This window comes from Thamnophis sirtalis, unplaced genomic scaffold (genome assembly GCF_051295495.1).
Source record: "Thamnophis sirtalis isolate CommonGarterSnake01/CBP01778 unplaced genomic scaffold, rThaSir2_p1.2 scaffold_11, whole genome shotgun sequence".
Lineage (NCBI taxonomy): Eukaryota > Metazoa > Chordata > Lepidosauria > Squamata > Natricidae > Thamnophis > Thamnophis sirtalis.
This window is the reverse complement of record NW_028261391.1, coordinates 69340228-69357647: the sequence shown is the minus strand read 5'-3', so window position 1 is coordinate 69357647 and position 17420 is coordinate 69340228. Positions and strand designations below refer to the sequence as shown.

Sequence of the window (17420 nt, the reverse complement as noted above, 5' to 3'; positions counted from 1 at the left end):
TAATCATGATAAAAATCTAGACGCATTGTCAATAGAAATTGGTCTAGTGTCTACTGGAAAATGCCAACAAGGGGTATCTGATTCCTTTATCAAAGTAGCCTTTCAAACACGTAACCAGCATCAGTCTTCTTGTAACTTGAGAATCATAGTGAACATTTTCTGGTTATTTCTGGAGAACTTTCTCCAAGTATCTTGTCATGTATATGAAAAAAGTAACCATTTGTTCCCTGCAATAATCTTTTCACAAATTGAACATAACACAGTTACATTAGTCTCTGATCATAAGGTTTAGTTTCTAAGCTGTTGATTATCTGCATTGCTCTTCTCTCAACTTAAACTAAGAATTTAAGATAGAACCTGACCTATGCAGAATAGACTAGAATTACTATTTTTTGTAATTTAGAAATTAGAATTCTATTGATGCAGCCAGAAATTATATTTGCCTTTCCTCTTATCAATCCTTTCACAGTTCTGACTCATATTCAACTTGTGATTCCTAAACTCTTTTCACAGGTATTACTACCAGTCCAGATACTCACCACTGTTTGCATATATATATTCAATTTTATTTTATTTTAAGCCTACCTCTCACACTAATCAAAATAATTTTGAACTCCCCTCCAGTTTGGTAGATTTTAAAATATCCCATCCAGTTTTGTACCATTTGAAATTTTATACAGCTTCATCCAGATCATTTATGAAAATGTCTGAGGCACAAGAACACCACTCATATAATATTCTGAAGTATATCTCACTTGATTCCACTTGATAAGGAGCTATTCATGAGTAATGATTGAGTAGTTTTCAAGCTAGTTATGAATCTACTATCCAATCCAGCATGCTAATTGGGATATCATGAAATACTAAGTCCAAGACGGCTTTTATTAATTACTGTACTATTTTCAAGATAGTTGTAGGTGAATTGTTCCTAACCTGCCCTAGATTTTTTTCTAAGATTTTTGCCTGACTAAGTAATCTGGTTCATTCCCTCCCCCCCTTCTTTTTAAAGTTAGAAACAAACAAAAAATCATTTTCTTAGATAGTTTCCTCATTCTACCAGGATAATGAATAGAGGTTCATCTAAACCATCAAAAAGCATTTTTAGCATTGTTTGCATCATTTGAACTTAAAGTCAATAGGCTCTCTACTGTTTGTGGGAGAGGCAGATATGGTGGGGGCCGAGGGCCAGATTATGTTAGGGGGACGCGGGTTCGCTATTTAAGAGCGATTGCACATTCCAACCCTCATCACCCTTCTCACACCCCTGGGTGCTTGGGATTACAGGACCTTGGTCTCCGGCTGGTGTCACTTAACGCCAGGTCCGTGGTACATATGGCTCCCCTCATTTACGACCTCATACAAGAGGGTAGAGTGGACCTGGCGTGCATTACAGACATCTGGTTGGGCCATGAGGGGGGTGTTTCCCTTAGTTAATTTATGCCCACCAGGCTTCCGGGTGTTTCACCAGCCGAGACCCCAGCACAGGGCTGGAGGGGTAGCAGTGGTTATTAGGGAAAGTCTCAGACCTCAGGAGGTCACTGTGCCTGAGTTAGGTGGGTGTGAGTCCCTTTTTGTGTAAATGGGGCCTTGGAGTTCAGGTGGGCCTTTTTGTTACGTACCTGTCTCCCTGCTATGTTTCATCGGCCCTGCCGGAGCTGCTGAATGTGTTAGCTGGATTGGCGGTTGATTTCCCCAGGCTTATGATCCTGGGGGATTTCAATCTGCCTTCCATTGGCGAGACATCCGAGTCAGCTCGGGAGTTCATGGCTTCCATGACAGCTACGAAGCTAACTCAGTTAATTCAAGACCCCACCCATAATGGGGGACACACGCCCGACTTGATTTTTGTCTCTGGGCAGTGGATGAATGATCTAGATTTAGGGGATATTTCTATCCAACCCTTGTCATGGTCGGATCATTTCCTCATCAGGCTTGACTTCCATACTGCTACCCCTCACCGCAGGGAGGCGGAACCAACTAGATGGTTCCGCCTCAGGCGCCTGATGGACCCTGAAAGGTTCCTGATGGAGCTTGGGACTTTCCCTGAATCCCTTGCTCACAACTCAACCGAAGCCCTAGCGGAAGCCTGGGATAGGGCAGCCACTGGGGTCTTGGATCGCGTTGTGCCTTTACGGCCTCTGACCCGGTGTCGATCCTGGGTAGCTCCCTGGTTTACCGAGGAGCTCCGGGAGATGAAACGCCAGAAAAGATGCCTAGAGAGTGGTTGGAGGGCCAGCCGGTCCAAATCCGATCGAACACTGGTAAGAATTCATATTAAATCCTACTTAATGGCGATAAAAGTGGCAAAGTGGCCTTTGAAATGAGTTGCCCTCAGAGATTTGCATAATCCCTGACCTCCAGTCCTTCCGACATGCCATAAAAAGTTGGCTTTTCCAGCAAGCTGGCCTAGCCTGAATAGAATAAAATATAGGATTAATTTGGTTATTAATTTTAATTTAATTTTTAAAATTTCATTGTAAATATCAATTGGGTTTTTGGGGATACTTTATTTAATGTCCCTTTTAATTTTTGTAATATGTGTTTTCTTTTATGTTGTCCTTGGGAGAAGGGAGGCATCTAAATCCAATAAACCTAACCTAAACCTAACCTTAAGTATACTTCTGTTTTGATCGAACTGGAATCGTAATTGCTTGGTGAAAGAAATGGGAGTCAGGCTATTCTCCAAAGCGCCTGAGGGTGGGACAAGAAGCAATGGGCAGAAACTAATAAAGAAGAGAAGCAATTTAGAACTTAGGAGAAATTTCCTGACAGTAAAAACAATTAATCAGTGGAACAGAAGTTGCCTCCAGAATGCTCCAACACTGGAAGTTTTTAAGAAGAGATTGTAGAACCATTTGTCTAAAGTGGGGTAGGGTTTCCTGCCTAAGCAGGGGGTTGGAATAGAAGACCTCCAAGGTCCCTTCCAACTCTTATTATTCTAAATGCAGATAATATTGAATCAGTGTAGAAACTCTTCCCTTTCTTTGTTATTTATCACCCATTTTCCATGTTCACTGAGTGGCACTGTTTCTTATTCTTTTATTTGGAACATATATGAAAGTGACTTTTTTGTTAACTAACTTCAGGTCATGATGTGCTTTTGCTTTCCCAACCCCGTCTCTCACGTTTATCGTTTTAAATCTTCACATTTCAAGTAAGTGTTCTTGTAATGATATTGGCATTTTCTGCTGTATTTCCTTTTCCTCATTTGAACTGCTTGCAATTAAGCATTTAATTTCATCTTTTTGGGAAACTTCCAACACCTATTTTCTCAATTATTATTTTTTCTTTCCATGGAGTCCTACTCTATTGTTCTGAATTTATTAAAATGTCCTCTTTTTTAAAAAAAAAAAAAAGTCTAAGATCTGCCTTCAAATACCAGATTTGTTGTACGCTATCTAGAGTTGCTTTTAATGAGATGGGCAGCTATATGAATTAAATAAAACAAATAATGTACACTCAGCGTTAGTGTCTGGAAATATATAAACCCGCAGCATTAGATGATTATTTCCCCCAAAATTTCTCCTATTTTCCATCTGTCTATTTTTTTTTTCCTAGAAACAAATTTGGATGTCTTCTCCATTTTTTTGAAGGAAAAAGTCATCAACACGCTAGATCAATAATTTCCAGAAAGAGCCATGCTTGGCAGAATTTGTGTCTTAATCAGGGATTGTGTGTCTGTGTGTGTCTGTGTGTGTTTGAGAGAGGGGGGAGGGAGGGAGAGAGGGAAGAAGAAGGGGGGAAGGGAGAAGAAAAAGAAAAAGAAAGAAGGAAACTTATTTAGCAAAGGAGAAAAACAAATGCTGTCGCTTTAAATCGGAACTGAGCATGCCTGGCTGTGGAATTCTGGGAGTTGAAGTCCACAAGTCTAAAAAAATTGCTGCCTCACCAGCCATAAACCTCACCGCACGTCACTGCTCTTAATGTAAGCCTCTTACAATTATTAATCCATACTCCCTGAACGTTTAAATATGCCGAAATAAAATCTTTCAATACATATCACAATAAGCAATAAGCATCTCCTTTGCTATGGACATTCTCAGTCATCCAAGTCATGGCTGCTTTTTGAAAAGGCAACTGGATTTTCTTTGTTACTCCTTGAAGACATTTTGCTTCTCATCTAAGAAGCTTCTTCCGTTCTCCTTTCCGATTCATAACAAGTTACACATTTCTGTGGAACATTCTCAATATCTACTCTCTATGTTACTTCCTAGGAGAGGATGTTTCTAAGTCAGCCCCAGTATTCCATTGACTTTGCTCAAAAATGGGTATGGCTTGAGTTTAAAAGGTACAACCTTTAAAAGATAGGAACACATGATAACCATCAGTCACCCATCAATTTTTGATATGATAGGATATGAAACACATCATGCATTTGGATCATGCATTTCTCCTTATATTAAAAAGAAACTTTCATATGTGGCACGACAAAACCGCGGTCCACTAAAGCGCGCCCGATTAAAGCGCGTACCTGACGTCATCAGCAGCGCGACAAATACGACCGCGGAGAAAAAAGGGTGCTTTAAAAAGCGCTTTTAAAGCAAGCCGATTCACGTAAAGGTAAGGGTTAGGGTTAGGGTTAGGGTTAGGGTTAGGGTTAGGGTTAGGTTAAGGGTTAGGGTTAGGTTTAGGGTTACGTTAAGCGTTAGGGTTAGGGTTAGGTTAAGGGTTAGCGTTAGGTTTAGGGTTAGGTTAAGGGTTAGGTTTAGGGTTAGGTTAAGGGTTAGGTTTAGGGTTAGGTTAAGGGTTAGGGTTAGGGTTAGGTTTAGGGTTAGGTTAAGGGTTAGGGTTAGGGTTAGGGTTAGGGTTAGGGTTAGGGTTAGGGTTAGGGTTAGGTTAAGGGTTAGGGTTAGGTTAAGGGTTAGGGTTAGGGTTAGGTTAAGGGTTAGCGTTAGGTTTAGGGTTAGGTTAAGGGTTAGGTTTAGGGTTAGGTTAAGGGTTAGGTTTAGGGTTAGGTTAAGGGTTAGGTTTAGGGTTAGGTTAAGGGTTAGGTTTAGGGTTAGGTTAAGGGTTAGGTTTAGGGTTAGGGTTAGGGTTAGGTTTAGGGTTAGGTTAAGGGTTAGGGTTAGGGTTAGGGTTAGGGTTAGGTTAAGGGTTAGGGTTAGGGTTAGGTTAAGGGTTAGCGTTAGGTTTAGGGTTAGGTTAAGGGTTAGGTTTAGGGTTAGGTTTAGGGTTAGGTTTGGGGGGGGTTAGGGTAAGGTTTTCGCGTTAATTTTAACTTTACCGCTCACAGCGTGATGTTTTCTTCGCGCTGTGATGACGTCAGGTACGCGCTTTCGTCGAGCGTGCTTTAGTCTACCACGGTTTTGTGGTGGAACCCTTTCATAAGGTGTCCCTACCTTTCCCTACAACGTTCCTGCACATTCTACACTGAACCATAGAATATCTGAGGGTAGAGAGGCACAAGGCATTCAACCAGAAGACTAAGATGGGGGACATCATTCCCTGAATTCTATTCCATTGTACAGAGGGAAAGTTAGAACACCCAAGCCTATAATTTTATTTGAAACCCAGTGATTTCCATTCCTTTTTAAAATTAGAGTGTTCTATAAAATAGCTATAGGTGCACCCGTATAGTTTTTAAGATGCAATGAATAGATGTCAACCTCTTCCTTCCCTATACAAACAACACTGAAAATGTTTCTTTAAAAAAGATGGTGAATATCTGGTATCTTACCCTAGCACTGTACAATGTATATTAAACTATTTTCTTTATTGTTCAGCTGCTCTATAATTCTGTGCTCAGGTAAATTATACCTATGGTAGTTCACTGATTTTGAGAAAAATGCAGAACCAGAATGGATTTCCTCATTGTTCATCTATTTTGTCAATAAATCATTTATTTTCTCTGAACATTATATTGCCTTCTGATCAAAATATATATATTTTGTCCTTTAAAAGCCTTGGGGAAAAAATCATAGCATTCATGGTAGTCATTGTATTTCATACAGAGATAGCTCCCCCACTCCATGGTGTGTCAATAGAGATTTTCAACAAAGAAGGCAAAAATGGGATTAATAAAGAAATGGAGAAAAGAGAAATGTGACAAAGATTACCATTTTAAAGCATTAATGAAAAGAATGGGAAGTCAGTCCTATGGTTTATATTTTTTTTCTGGTAGAGTTTTGAACTAATTTTATTATTTTCAATAGGCAGAGATGCTCTGTTATTGCTTTTTCTTTATTTATAGCCTTTCTGGCTGTGACTACTATTAAATCCTCTAATAATTTAGGGTTCTTTGTCTGTGTTGTCCTTATGGGAGGAAATTGAAAGATAGCCAGCCAAGGAAATTTCAGATTATTGATATTTTATTATAGAATGAAAAACCATCATATTCATTCCTCAGGTACCTCGGGGATCTGATCACTAAGCTAAGGTCAGAAACTACACCATCAAACTTTTGCAGAAGTGTAACTTCTTGTATGAAATTATTTCTTCTGCTAATTAATATCCATGCCTTCAATGCATAGCTGTACGATTTGACTGATTATGGGCCACCAAGCTGCTACCACACAGATAGATTTTCTCCGTGGGTGTATGATTTAGTTACAAATAAAACTGAATAAATCTCTCTCTAAAAGACATACTTGCATAAACACACAGAGAGAATCATCTTTAGCAACTGGAAGTCAATTTCTCTGAAAGTAGTATATTAGGGTGACTCATATATTACAGTTTAAGTGAACATGCAGTAGAGGGATGAAATCATCATAAGAAATTATCATTCTGTTTTAAGTAAAGGTATAATTTGTCACCTTGCCTGGAATATAGAACTCAATTTGCACTAATCTTAAATGACAGTTTATTTGTTAGGTTTTCTTAGCTTTGTTCGTGTGCTTTTGTTCCCCACCAATAGCTAATATGCAGTTTTTGTCAGGTGGTTACTTAGGAGTAAAATTAATGAGAAGTGTATATATTACTTGTAGCAATCTTCTCTTAATGCATTTCCTTTACACCTCTCTGCGTGACACAATTTGATGATCCGCCTGACTGATTATGTCGCACTTTGTAAAATTTAAAACATGTTTTTCAGAAATTGAGTTGATGCACATGTTAAAGAGTGTCATCTTTAATATATGAAATATTCCGTGGAAATCTCTCTCTCTCTCTCTCTCTCTCTCTCTCTCTCTCTCTCTCTCTCTCTCTCTCTCTCTCTCTCTCTCTCCCTCTCCCTCTCTCCCTCTCTCCCTCTCTCCCTGTCTCTGTCTCTCTCTGTTTTTCTTATCATTATTCATGTTTTATCACAACCGACACACTTGTATTTTCTTAAAGAATTTCCAACTGTGTAAAATTCTGTCTAATCACGGGATAAAAGGGACGAGTACAAAAAATGAAGATAACATATTATACGAAGTCTTTGATTCTATTTAGTATGTGCTATATCAAATTCAGTGGAAAGGGGGCCGATTTTAGCAGGCATCTAACTCATCTCTGATTCAAAATTCTCCGGAGAGTTCAGCTTTTAATAAGTTGTTTGGGAGCTTAGCACATTGGAAAGGACAGGACATCATGCTCTGCACTAAAAAAAGCCTTGAAGATGTCTTTGAAAATAGTATCTTACATTTCTGCAAGGAGGAAAGTATTAGATTCGGGGGCTGACAAGTCTGTGAATGGCTCTTGCAATTATGATTAGGGCTGTGAAAATCTTCAAAGGGGTGCTTTGGCTTCAAAGGTTCAAAAGAAGCACTTCCTCGGAGCTGCTTTGCAGAGTAGCACAGCATCCTCACTTCTAAGACTTAAAGGGATGATCTTTCTTTGCTCTGCTTTGCGGGTCCCTTCTCAGTACAGTTCTTTTGTGATATTGTGGCCAAATATCGGTGCAAGGTGCTGCTGTCCTCTTCTGGCATGACTAGCCTGAGGCTTTGGCAAGTAGCGCCAGAGGATCTGGGTCTGAACCTTCTCCAGCACAGCTTGCTAAAATAGTTGGCCAGTTCTCTTTGCCCAAACTGACAAAGGGTTCTTCTGGGGCATAAAATCTGCATAGAAGCCTTTTCTGATATAGAAGCCCAGGGGGGAAATCTTCATGGAAGCCAAGTGTGATGCCAGCTTGCTCCAAGGAAGAGAACAGATCTCCTACATATAGATACGTACATAATTTCTCCCTCTCCCTCCCTCCCTCCTTCCCTTCCTCCCTCCTTCCATCCCTCCCTCCCTCCCTCCCTCTCTCCCTCTCTCTCTCTCTCTCCACTGTAACTTATATGTATGCTTGAGATCTCCATCCTCTGTGGAATGGTCATGTTTAGCAAACAAAGCCCATTATTTCAGAGCTGTGTGCCTCTATTAATATTTTTAAGTCTCTAGTATTTCAGAATTTTTAGGTATTCCAGAATTTCTAGGTATTTGAGAATTTCTAGGGTCACGGTGGCTCAGTGGCTAAGACTCTGAGCTTGTCGATCAAAAAGGTTGGCAGTTCAGTGGTTCGAATCCCTAGCGCCGCGTAACAGAGTGAGCTCCCGTCACTTGACCCAGCTTCTGCCAACCTAGCAGTTTGAAAGCATGTAAAAATGCAAGTAGAAAAAAAACAGGAACCACCTTTGGTGGGAAGATAACGGCGTTCGGTGCGCCTTCAGCATTTAGTCATGTTGGCCACATGACTACGTAGAGGTCTTCAGAGAGCACTGTCTCTTCAGCTTTGAAACGGAGATGAGCACCTAGAATGGGGAATGACTAGCACATACGTGTGAGCAGAACTTTTTCCTTTATCTTTATTTCAGAATTATAAGCCAGATGCAATTAAAAAAAAAAAAAACAGTGTCAGACTGTTGGAAACTTAAGATCTCTATAAAGCATCTGGGTTGGACCATTCTAAGTGACTCTCTTCAGGACGACACCAGTGCTGGCAAATTGAAGCAGAAAGTAATATGACCATCACAAAGAACTAATTTGAGAGATTGAATATATTCATTTATTTCAAAGTGAATTTGTAACAAGTAGAAGGAGATTTTTCTTACTTTAACTCTTCTTGGGACATAAAGTATTTATACATGAACCATAACATTCCCTCTGCATCTCACATTTCCCAACACTGCAGTCATTTGAGAAGAAACCATAATAATTTTATACATACAGGTAGTAGATGACCGGAGAAGCTTAACTACATTGAGATGGCCTATGTAAATACAGATGTCGTCCTACTTTATGTGGGATTATTGATTCTGTTTGGATGACCTTTAGCCAATACCTGTGGCTCAGCTGCATGGTATTAAAGTCCTTGGATACTGACAGTAGAATTAATCTGGTTTAGTGCTACATTTTAAAATGACAAGCTTTTTTCTTGGAAGTTATATAAGTAAGTAAAACTCCAGGCCATTATGAGGATTGAGTACAAATGTACATAATGTTTTTCTACTCATTAACTTTTTTAACTAATAGCAATAGCAATAGCAGTAGACTTATATTCCGCTTCATAGGCCTTTCAGGCCTCTCTAAGCGGTTTACAGAGAGTCAGCATATTGCCCCCAACAATCTGGGTCCTCATTTTACCCACCTCGGAAGGATGGAAGGCTGAGTCAACCCTGAGCCGGTGAGATTTGAACCGCTGAACTGCTGATCTAGCAGTAGCCTGCAGTGCTGCATTTAACCACTGCGCCACCTTGGCTCCTAAACAACGCAGACTACATAATGATGCTCTAATATTAATAATAAGTAATTTGTCTATGCAACTGTATTTTAATTCTTTTTGCACAGTAACATAACACCTGTTCCATTAATATTATTTAAATCCATTTCTCTTACACATATTTTTAATCTTAAAGTGCTTCTATTGTATTTACTCATTTCATTCTGTGCTGAAACATGCTTTCAAAACACAGAAGTCAAAATCAAAATTGAATGTACCATCTTAAACATACTTGTCTTTTAGGAAAAAAAAATGCATTGATTTTGTTCTTTAAGTAAAGAATAGAGCTCAGTTTTGTTTGGATTCACCTGTGTTATATAAAAAAATATCTACTGCTTAAATTTATTTTACCAAAAATGGCTGGGGAATTCTGGGAGTTGAAGTCCAGACATCTTCAAGTTGCTAAGGTTGAGAAACACTGCAGCAGGAGTAAGCTAATCCAAGCAACAGCTGTCATCTTCTTCCTAGTCACACAAGTGATTTTGGGTTCCAAGCGGATTGGGCAAAGGCCTTACAAATTTGAAGCAGCATAAGACATTTGAATGGAGGTGTAGAGTAGAAAGAAGAGCACTATAAAGCTACCCGTTAAGGGAGAACGTTACGTGGGATGACTGTGCATGGAGAGTAAGTAAACTGGAAAGTGTTTTAAAGACAAACAATGCGGGAGCTTGGATTACTCAGGAAATCTTTATTGAGCGTCAGTCTTTGCTATTAAAAGATGCTGTTACAGAATTTGTGTTCCTTGCAAAACCAACACATTTTGTCACTTGGCTTTCCCTGTGAATGCTTACTGACAGTATGGCCTCCTATTTTGTATTCTTTTCCTGTATTTCTTTTTTATTTTTAGGGATGCACAAATAGATAACTTTGTCTATGATTACTGATCAGCCCAGAGCAAGAAAAGCAATAGAGAAAACAATTTTAAAAAAACAACATATCCAGTTTCTTTTGCGGGTATCATGCGACACATGGCTGGCTGCTCCAGCAGGCTGGGGGGGCCTGTGAAATATCCAGCTCCACGGAAATTGTGAATGTTGCGGTTTTGTTTTAAAGTGTTGTCTTTGTTTAGTTTTCCCCCTTCCCTTGTCTATTGTGAGCCGCCCGGAGTCCTTCGGGAGTGGGCGGCATACAAGACAAATAAATACAAATACAAATACATTATATTTTTGTTTTTATGATCACATTGATCACACTGCTAATTTAAAACCGTGACCCGTCAAAACCGCGGACAAAATCGCGCTCGACGAAAGCGCGCATTTGACGTCATCACAGCGCGACGAAAAAAATTAAAAATTGAAATAAAATTAAAATTAAAGCAAGCCTATTCACATAAAGGTAAGGGTTAGGTTTAGGGTTAGGGTTAGGTTTAGAGCATTAGGGTTACGTTTAGCGTTAGGTTAAGGGTTAGCGTTAGGTTTAGCGTTAGGTTTAGCGTTAGGTTAAGGGTTACGTTTAGGCTTAGATTTAGGGTTAGGTTAAGGGTTAGGTTTAGGGTTAGGTTTGGCGGGGGGTTAGGGTAAGGTTTTCGCTTTATTTTTACATTTATCGATCACAGCGCGATGTTTTCGTCACGCTGTGATGACGTCAAATGCGCGCTTTCGTCGAGCGCGATTTTGTCCTCCGCGGTTTTGTGGTGGAACCATTTAAAACTACCTGATCTGGCCTGAGATGCAATAGGTATGATCAAAAGCAGCCTGCAAAAGAAGGGGGTTTCCCATTTGACAAAAACTTTCACTTAAAAAGTTACGTGTTGAAATCCAGGAGTCCTCAGACTGATACCAGGAGAGTTTTCCTCTTCAGCAAGCCAAAATTCTTTCCACGCCACTTTCTTTATCTTCCCCATAAAAATCATCATTAATTGTTTGCCAAAATCTGGAGACGAACCAAATGTCAGAATACAATTTCTTGTCCCAAAAAAGCAGCTGGACTTTCTTGTTCCCTTGAAGATCTTTCGCTTTTTCATTCAAAAAGCTTTTTTAGAATTGTAACCTTGTATTCAATAAAAATGCTACTAGATAATAAGAAACTGTAATATCTATGGAGATTCTCAGTCATCCAGGTCATGATTGCCCCAATGGCGCTTTTTCAAAAGGCAACTGGACTTTCTTGTTTTTTCTTTTTCTTGAAGATGTTTCAAGCCTCATTCAAGAAATTGGATGGCCTTAAACCACTCCAAACCACTATTATTGGAGAAAGCTTCTGGGTGGAAATGCTTCTAGTTTGGAAGCTTCAGTTTTTCCCATAGCATACTCCAAAGTTGCCCAGCCTGGATAACCCTTAATACATCATGAAAGTCATCTAAGCAGAGGTGGGCATTCAGCAGGTTCTGACCAGTTCTGGAGAACTGGTAGTGGAAATTTTGAGTGGTTCAAAGAACCAGTAAATACCACCTCTGACTGGCCCTGCCCCCATCTATTCTCTGGCTCCTGAGTCCCAGCTGATTGAGAGGAAATGGGGATTTTTCAGTAACCTTCCCCTGCAGTGGGGTGGGAATGGAGATTTTACAATATCCTCCCCCTGCCACACCCACCAAGCCATGCGCACCAAGCCATGCCCACAGAACCGGTAGTAAAAGTTTTTGAATCCCATCACTGCATCCAAGGATATATTTTGGTGAATGTTATGGATTTGCCATTCCTCTTTTCTCCCCCCCCCTTCTCGAATGGTACGGTTGTTGTGTGTTTTAAATTGTGTATTGTTTGTTGTCTTTGTTATCCCCTGTTTGTACCTCCTTTCCCTTGACTGAGTTGTGAGCCGCCCTGAGTCCCCTTCGGGGAAAAGGGCGGCATATAAATGAAATAAATCCTAATCCTAATCCTCCGAGACACAGCTCGTTTGGCACATGGTTAGATATAATTTTTTTATATTAATGCAAAATGTGTGTTTGTAAATACATTTAAATTTATTGATAAAGAAATATGTGTGTTTGTATGCATATTTGCATGTTATGGCAGATATAATTGGATTCAAGTAATTTCTTCCTTTTTAAAAATTTAAGAGGTAGTGGTAATGAAAATAATTATAAAGACAGCTCTCCCAAAGCTTTCAGTTCTTTCCTGGAGTTCTAGGGGACATTTTCTAGCCTTTTATTAGAGAACATAAATATCCTCTGCCAATGAAACATGCACATGACATTTATAGGCCAACACTGAACGATCCATAATGTCAATTTAGTTCTGACGCAGCCTTAGCAGAACCAAGAAACAGACTCCTTGTTGCAAAAAACTCCCTCTTCATTTAACTACTGTTAAGAGCCAAGGTGGCGTGCAGTACTGCAGGCCACTTCAGCTGACTGCTATTTGCAGTTCGGCGGTTCTAATCTCACCGGCTCAAAGGTTGACTCAGCCTTCCATCCTTCCGAGGATTGTAAAATGAGCACCCAGACTGTGGGGGCAATATGCTGACTCTATAAACCGCTTAGAGAGGGCTGAAAGCCCTATGAAGTGGTATAGAAGTCTAACTGCGAACTGCTAATTCATGGCATAGAAAAGTCCAGGTAATAATCCTTCCAAGAGTTAACTGAAGTACAGACCTTATCAGCTCCTTGGATAATTGCCAGGTCAGGAGCTTCCAGCCACAAAGCTATAAATTAAATTCTCTCAAACAGTTCTCTAAGACACGAACCATGATGAGCAAATCTTCCTAAAGAAATCCGAACAGTTGTCTCCTATGACACCACTCCAGTGGTGGGTTCCTACTGGTTCAGACCTGCAGTTTGGTGGCCTGAGTCGCTGGAACCGGCAGCAACCCAGGCCTGTCACACCCTCGAACTGGTTCTCCCGGTGGTGCCGTAGGCTCTACAATCTTGTTTTACAGTTCTGTGCATGCACAGAACAATTTTAATTGTACTGCACATGGACGTGCAGCACACATCAAGCACATATGTGAGGCGCACACAATAGCGAACCAGCAGTAGTGCCTGATGGAACCCACCCCTGGACCACTCCGCTTTTGCTTCTATTTATTCCCCAGCCAGGGAGGAGCCACTCAGCATCCACATGTGCCTTTCCGCCTGAGTCGGCTCCTGGTCCTCAGTTGTCTTCCTCTCCTGACAGCTCTGCGCATATGTGCATCTGGAACGGACCACCCCAGCTGTTCCTCTTCCCCGCTTATCTCCAACTCCAAAGGCAGCTGGGAAATGTTGGGGGCGGCCCTGGCTCTATCTCTGTTTCTGACCCAGAGCATCCATCAGATCCTTCCCCAGACTCCAGGACTGGCCCAGGTTCCTCCCCAATCTCCTCATCACCCAAGTCGGCTGCCTGCTCTGCTGGCAGCTGGAGGGCCACAACCCATTTGTCTGCAGACTCACCAAAGACAGCACTGCTGATGAAGAAGACAGTGGTGATTCCCACTTATTGCTAAAATTTTCACTCATCTCAAAACAGCAGATTCTTAATAACAAACAGCTCTTAGACAAAAGGTGAGGAATTCAGTGATCGAGTGGTGATGTGAGAGGATTCCCAAACAAAATGTCAGTTGAAAAAAAAATGCACACTTTCCAGAGACTGCAGAGATATTTGGTATATGGCACACTCAGTGCAGACAGTCTTAAAGATGGGACTTTGTTTCTCTCCCCATCCTGAAATAGAAACTTATCTAGTATCTTTTAATGAGCATATGTATTGGTTTCTTTTTTAATTATCCTACTAAGATCTACATAACTTAGATTCCAGGCTCATAGTTGTCAAGTATTCAGAGAGTGCATTAAAATGAATTTGGAATGTTACTGAGACCTCCATGAGGTAGATGGTGCTAGAAACACGGCCATATCTATAGTCGTGCAAATCTAGAACTAGCAGAGAATATCAACTATTCATCCAGACTGCCTCCAAGGTGGACTACAGTGGATCTAAGCTTTGTGATCTTCCCATAGAGCAGCAGATTATGAAGTCATAAACCTTTGTGAATTTCCTCTCCCAATGATGTGCACGTCTGTTTGACTGTATGCCAACAAGATAGGTATCTGATAGGTAGCTCAGTGGTGGTATTCTACCAGTTCAGAGCCGAGGTGGCACAGTGGTTAGGGTGCAGAACTGCAGGCCACTTCAGCTGACTGTTATCTGCAGTTCGGCGGTTCTAATCGCACCGGCTCAGGGTTGACTCAGCCTTCCATCCTTCCCAGGTGGGTGAAATGAGGACCCGGATTGTTGTTGGGGGCAATATGCTGACTCTGTAAACCGCTTAGAGAGGGCTGAAAGACCTATGAAGCGGTATATAAGTCTAACTGCTATTGCTATCAGTTCGCCCAAACTGGTAGCGGAAATTGTGGATGGCCATGCCCATCCGCCCTGGCTCTATGGCATCCCATGTAGGCCCTTTGTTTTGCCAAAAGTGCATGTATAGAAGGCACATGCTCACATTTGAAAACCAGTAGGGGAGGTAAGTGTGTACCACCCCTAAGGTAGCTGACTCTATGAAGATTGTGGAAGGAAGGGAGGGAGGGAGGGAGGGAGGGAGGGAGGGAGGGAGGGCGGGAGGGAGGGAGGAAGGAAGGAAGGAAGGAAGGAAACATATTTACCATAATTATCTAAACCCACATTTCTTTGAAATGGCTAAATTCACTTCTTTCTTGCACCTGGTACATTTTGATGCAGTTCCAGGTGCACCACACATAATGGAATGTGAATTATGGACAAAAGGAAAAAAAAAACCACTTCTGTTGTTACTACATCAGTAATGAAATCCTTGGTGCTATTGTTCCTCCACCTTATTTCCCAATTTCTTTTCCTAAATAAATTTCCATTTTGTTAATTTATAATAATTTCTTCTAACACTATATAATTAAATTCGGCTCCTTAATATGTCTTTGCCCTATAATTTCATGTTCAATCAACACTTATTTTCAAAGGAGCTCAACTTCATCCCTAGGAGCCTGGCGGATTTGTACAATAAATGTCCTTATTTTATGGCTAAGATTTGTTCCCTATTTAGCATGCAGTTGTTTCTGTGTGATGTGTGGGGAGATAAAGCGATGAATTTGAAAATGGAACAGCACTACAGTATGTATCCTTCTGAACTAACTACTACAAACAATAAAATAACCCATATTGCTGAATTAATTTCTATGCAATCTTATTTCATCACACTACATTTGCCAAACAGATAGGCTGCTTTCTTTCTCATAGTAATTAACTAACTAGCTGAATACCCGTGCTCCACTACAAAATTATGTGATCGGGCTTGATAAATCGACACATGAAAATTAATGATTAGTTACCATCAGAGCCGAGGTGGCACAGTGGTTAGGGTGCAGTACTGCAGGCCACTTCAGCTGACTGTGATCTGCAGTTCAGCGGTTCAAATCTCACCATCTCAAGGTCGACTCAGCCTTCCAACCTTCCGAGGTGGGTGAAATGAGGACCCAGACTGTGGGGGCAATTTGCTGACTCAATTTGCTAAAAATCTGTAAACCACTTAGAGAGGGCTGAAAGCTCTATGAAGCGGTATATAAGTCTAATAAATGAATGAATGAATGAATGAATGAATGAATGAATGAATGAATGAATGAATGAATGAATGAATGAATGAATGAATAAATAAATAAATAAACAAATAAAGAAATAAATAAATAAATAAATAAATAAATAAATAAATAAATAAATAAATAAATAAAAATATCCCCAAATGACTTTGCCAAATTTTGGACTGTGGTTTTTAACATTCTCTTCAACTCTGGTGGCACCTTATCCCTAAACTGCACACTTGTGCATTATAGATAATTCTATTACAAGTACAATAAATAACCGATTAAACCATACAACCTAAAATCAACATTGTGTCAGATGCAGCATAACAACTGATGATGGCAAGAGTGATAGCCAGATGGCCAATAAGATGCAATCAATCCTCACTTTGTAAGCATTTTATAAATTGCTCCACACTGACTTATTTAGATGTGCACATGAGCAATCGTTGCTGCTATCTGCTTTTTAATTAGTACTGTACTTTAGCTTTTTATATATGTGTATTTTTCAGGAATTATTTTTTTAATGTGAACCCGGCCAGTAATTTTTAATTTTAATTTAATTTTAATATGCATCTGGGCAGTAAATGCTCAGCTCCATCCTGACTCTACCCTGAATTAAGGAATGACAAAGTTATAAAAAGAGAGTTAATTAAGCTATAGTGCTCTTGTAACCCACTGAATGGGGTCTGATTGGCAGAGGTAACAAATATAATAAATAAATATATGGCACAGAAATGTGAAGCAATAGTCTGAGTGAACCACTTGTTCTTCAATTGATGTGGAAACTAACACCAATCACAACCGGACAATTGTTCTGTAGATCAAAAACCAACCTAACTCTTTCACAAACCTAATTCTTTTATTGTGCCATAATACATTTTCATTATAATGACATTACGGACCTTGACAAGTGATTTGCTAGGTTTCTAGAATATGTAGTTGTTTATTTACATTATATGTGTATTTTAAGAAATTATTTTAATGGAAATCTGGCCAGTAAATTTTGATTTTAATTAAATTTTAATTTTAATGTGCCGTAGGCCGCTAAATGCGCAGATCCAACTCTACCGCGAATTAAAAGATGATAGGGTCGTAAAAAGGGTGTTTTATTATGCTATAGTGCTCTTGTCGCTATATATGATACCTATATTTATTTATTATATGAAACGTTTCATATGAAATGTCAAGCGAGAGCCTAGGCGCACCAATAGTTCTTCAATTGATGTGGAAGCTAACAATTCAAGATGAGTCACAACTGGACAGAAAAAAATCTTGTTCTAATCTAAAGAAACCCTAACTCTTCCACAAACCTAACTCTTTTATCATGTCATAATC

The 17420-nt window shown here is 40.0% G+C and overlaps 1 protein-coding gene across 1 annotated transcript in view; it reads left to right on the top strand.

The window, feature by feature from the left end:
- The window catches only part of TCERG1L (transcription elongation regulator 1 like), a 198550-nt gene that overhangs the window by 87728 nt on the left and 93402 nt on the right, over positions 1-17420 (top strand). The window lies entirely within an intron of this gene.